This window comes from Arachis hypogaea, chromosome 6, assembly GCF_003086295.3.
Source record: "Arachis hypogaea cultivar Tifrunner chromosome 6, arahy.Tifrunner.gnm2.J5K5, whole genome shotgun sequence".
NCBI lineage: Eukaryota > Viridiplantae > Streptophyta > Magnoliopsida > Fabales > Fabaceae > Arachis > Arachis hypogaea.
In genome coordinates, this window is record NC_092041.1 from 26,828,503 (window position 1) to 26,833,422 (window position 4,920).

Genomic DNA, 4,920 nt, shown 5'->3' on the forward strand with positions numbered 1-4,920 from the left:
AAATACCTGAAATCACAGAAAAACACACAATCTCATAGTGAAGTCCAGAAAAGTGAATTTTAACTAAAAACTAATAAAAAATATACTAAAAACTAACTAGATCATACTAAAAACATACTAAAAACAATGCCAAAAAGCATACAAATTATCCGCTCATCACAACACCAAACTTAAATTGTTGCTTGTCCTCAAGCAACTGGAAATCAAACAAGATAAAAAGAAGAGAATATACAATGAATTCCAAAAACATCTATGAAGATCAGTATCAATTAGATGAGCGGGGCTTTTAGCTTTTTGCCTCTGAACAGTTTTGGCATCTCACTCTATCCTTTGAAATTCAGAATGGTTGGCTTCTTTAGGAACTTAGAATCCAGATAGTGTTATTGATTCTCCTAGTAAAGTATGATGATTCTTGAACATAGCTACTTATTGAGTCTTGGCCGTGGCCCAAAGCACTCTGTCTTCCAGTATTACCACCGGATACAAACATGCCACAGACACATAATTGGGTGAACCTTTTCAGATTGTGACTCAGCTTTGCTAGAGTCCCCAATTAGAGGTGTCCAGGGTTCTTAAGCACACTCTTTCTGCCTTGGATCACAACTTTATTATTTTTTTTCGTTTTTCTTCTTTTTTTTCTATTTTTTTTTCGATTTTTTTTTTTGCTTTTTCTTGCTTCAAGAATCATTTTTATGATTTTTCAGATCCTCAGTAACATGTCTCCTTTTTCATCATTCTTTCAAGAGCCAACATTCATGAACCACAAATTCAAAAGACATATGCACTATTTAAGCATACATTCAGAGAATAGAAGTATTGCCACCACATCAAAATAATTAAACTGTTATAAAATTCAAAATTCATGCAATTCTTTTTCTTTTTCAATTAAGCACGTTTTTATTTAAGAGAGGTGATGGATTCATAGGACATTCATAACTTTAAGGCATAGACACTAATGATCACAAGACACAAACATAGATAAACATAAGCATAAAATTCGAAAAACAGAAGAATAAAGAACTAGGAAATCAAAGAACGGGTCCACCTTAATGATGGCGGCTATTTCTTCCTCTTGAAGATCCTATGGAGTGCTTGAGCTCCTTGATGAGCGGATAATTTGTATACTTTTTGGCATTGTTTTTAGTATGTTTTTGATATGATCTAGTTAGTTTTTAGTATATTTTTATTAGTTTTTAGTTAAAATTCACTTTTCTGGACTTTACTATGAGTTTGTGTGTTTTTCTGTGATTTCAGGTACTTTCTGGCTGAAATTGAGGGACCTGAGCAAAAATCTGATTCAGAGGCCAAAAAGGACTGCAGATGCTGTTGGATTCTGACCTCCCTGCACTCGAAGTGGATTTTCTGGAGCTACAGAAGCCCAATTGGCGCGCTCTCAACGGCGTTGGAAAGTAGACATCCTGGGCTTTCCAGCAATATATGATAGTCCATACTTTGCCCAAGATTTGATGGCCCAAACCGGCGTTCAAAGTCACCTCAAGAAATCCCAGCGTTAAACGCTGGAACTGGCACCCAAATGGGAGTTAAACGCCCAAACTGGCATGAAAGCTGGCGTTTAACTCCAAGAAGAGTCTCTGCACGAAAAATGCTTCAATGCTCAGCCCAAGCACACACCAAGTGGGCCCGGAAGTGGATTTTTATGTCATTTACTCATTTCTGTACACCTTAGGCTACTAGTTCTTATAAGTAGGACCTTTTGCTATTGTATTAGAAGACTTTGGTAGCTATCTTCATTTTTATGCTATCTTAGATCATTGGGAGGCTGGCCATTCGGCCATGCCTAGACCTTATGCTTATGTATTTTCAACGGTGGAGTTTCTACACACCATAGATTAAGGTGTGGAGCTCTGCTGTACCTCGAGTATTAATGCAATTACTATTGTTCTTCTATTCAATTCTGCTTGTTCTTGTTCTAAGATATCACTTGCTCTTCAACTTGATGAATGTGATGATCTGTGACACTCATCATCATTCTCACCCATGAACAAAGTGACTGACAACCACTCTTGTTCTACAAGCAACTAAGGCCATAGTGAATGTCTCTTGGGTTCTTTAACCGGAATCTTCGTGGTATAGGCGAGAACTGATGGCAGCATTCAAGAGAATCCGGAAGGTCTAACCTTGTCTGTGGTATTCTGAGTAGGATTCAATGACTGAATGACTGTGACGTGCTTCAAACTCCTGAGGGTGGGGCGTTAGTGACAGACGCAAAAGAATCACTGGATTCTATTCCGGCCTGATTGAGAACCGACAGATGAATTCCGCTATGCTGTGACAGAGCATATGCAATCGCTTTCACTGAGAGGATGGGAGGTAGCCACTGACAACGGTGAAACCCTTGCTTAAGCTTGCCATGGAAGGGAGTAAGAAGGATTGGATGAAGGCAGTAGGAAAGCAGAGAGACGGAAGGGAAGGCATCTTTATGCGCTTATCTGAAGTTCCTACCAATGAATTACATAAGTATCTCTATCTTTACCTTTGTGTTATTTTCGTTCATCACCATATACATTTGAGTTTGCCTGACTAAGATTTACAAGATGACCATAGCTTGCTTCAATACTAACAATCTCCGTGGGATCGACCCTTACTCACGTAAGGTTTATTACTTGGACGACCCAGTGCACTTGCTGGTTAGTTGTGCGAAGTTGTGTAATGCCATGGTATTGAGCTACCACGTTTTTGGAGCCATTACCGGGGATTATGAGAGTTGTGAAAAAGTATAGTTCACAATTTTGCGCACCAAGTTTTTGGCGCCGTTGCCGGGGATTGTTCAAGTTTTGAGCAAGCTTTTGGTAACATCAGTGCCAAGATCCGGCAACAACACCAAGTTTTTGGCGTTATTGCCAAGGATTGTTCAGGCTGGACAACTGATGGTTCATCTTGTTGCTTAGATTAGGTATTTATTTCGAAATTCTTGAAGATGAATTCTAGAGTTTCATGGTGATTTGTTGAAATCTGGCTGGCTGAGAAGCCATGTCTAATTTCATTGGACCGAGGTTTCAACTTATCATCACAAGAGCTTGTTGATTTCTTATCAATCTTGCTTTTGGAGCAGTGATCTGCTAAGGCTTGGCTGGCTTTTGGCCATGTCTAGTGTTTTGGACCGAAGCTTTCTCTGAAAGCTTGGCTGGCTGTGAAGCCATGTCTAATTCCTGGACCGGAGTCTTAGACTAACATTGCACTGATTCCTGGAATTCTCATTAAGAATTTTGATATCTTTTTCCATTTAATTTTCGAAAAACACAAAAAAATTTTACAAAATCATAAAAACCAAAAATATTGTTGTTTCTTATTGAGACACTAGTCTCATCATAAGTTTGGTGTCAATTGCATGTATTCATTCATGTATCTTAGTGATCTTCAAGATGTTCTTGATGATTTACTTGATCTGATCTTTGAATTCAATTGACTTGATTGTTTTGTGTGTCTCATATGCATTTTCATTTTGTTAGTGTCAGTAGTATACAAACTGCTAAGTTTGGTGTCTTGCATGCATTGTTATTTGATTCTTGTTGCATTTTGATTTTTCCTATTATCAAAAATCCAAAAAATATTTTTACTTTGTGTCTTTTCAAGTCAATAATACAGAGAATTGAAGATTCAGAACATACAGCAGAGGAATTGCACAGAAAAAGCTGGGTGTTCAAAACGCCCAGTGAAGAAGGACAGACTGGCGTTTAAACGCCAGCCAGGGTACCTGGTTGGGCGTTTAACGCCCAAAAGGGTAGCATTTTGGGCGTTAAACGCCAGAATGTGCACCATTCTGGGCGTTTAACGCCAGGATGGCTAAAGGGGGAAGATTTTGTTTTCAAATCAATTTTTTTTAGTTTTCAACATCTTTTCAAAATCAAATCTTTTTCAAATCAATTTTTCAAAAATTAACTTCTTTCCTTTTTCAAGGATACTTACTATCAATTAATGATTTGATTCAACATTTCAAGTATGTTGCCTTTTCTGTTGAGAAAGATTTAATGATTGAATCATATCTTTTCTTGTTAGTCAAGTTTTTATTTTCAAAACAAATCTTTTTAAAAACGTTTTCAAATCATATCTTTTAAAATTGTTTTCAAATCATATCTTCTTAACCACATCTTTTTCAAAATAGTTTTCAATCAAATCTTTCTGATTTCTAATTTCAAAATCTTTTTCAAAAATCACTTGATTTCTTTTCCATCTTCATTTTCGAAAATTAAGTAATGTTTTTCAAAAATGTTTTCAAATTTTTCACTTAATTTTCGAAAATTAGTTCCCTCCTTCTCATATCCTTCTATTTATGGACTAACACTATCCCTTAATGCGAAATTCGAACTCCATCTCCTTTGTCAAGTTCGAATTTTTCCACTTCTGTCTTCTACTCTTCTTTTCCTCTGACACCTAAAGGAATCTCTATACTGTGACATAGAGGATTCCACATTTTCTTGTTCCCTTCTCTTTCTTATGAGCAGGAGCAAAGATAAAGGCATTCTTGTTGAGGCTGATCCTGAACCTGAAAGGACCTTGAAGAGAAAGCTAAGAGAAGCCAAAGCACAACTCTCTTTAGAGCACCTGAACGAACTCTTCAAAGAAGAGGAACAAATGGCAGCCAAACACAACAACAATGCCAACAATGCAAGGAAGGTGCTGGGTGACTTTACTGCACCTACTCCCGACTTCTATGGGAGAAGCATCTCTATCCCTGCCATTGGAGCAAACAACTTTGAGCTTAAGCCTCAATTAGTTTCTCTAATGCAACAGAATTGCAAGTTCCATGGACTTCCATTGGAAGATCCTCATCAGTTCTTAGCTGAGTTCTTGCAAATCTGTGACACTGTCAAGACTAATGTGGTTGACCCTGAGGTCTACAGACTAATGCTATTCCCTTTTGCTGTAAGAGACAGAGCTAGGACATGGTTGGACTCTCAA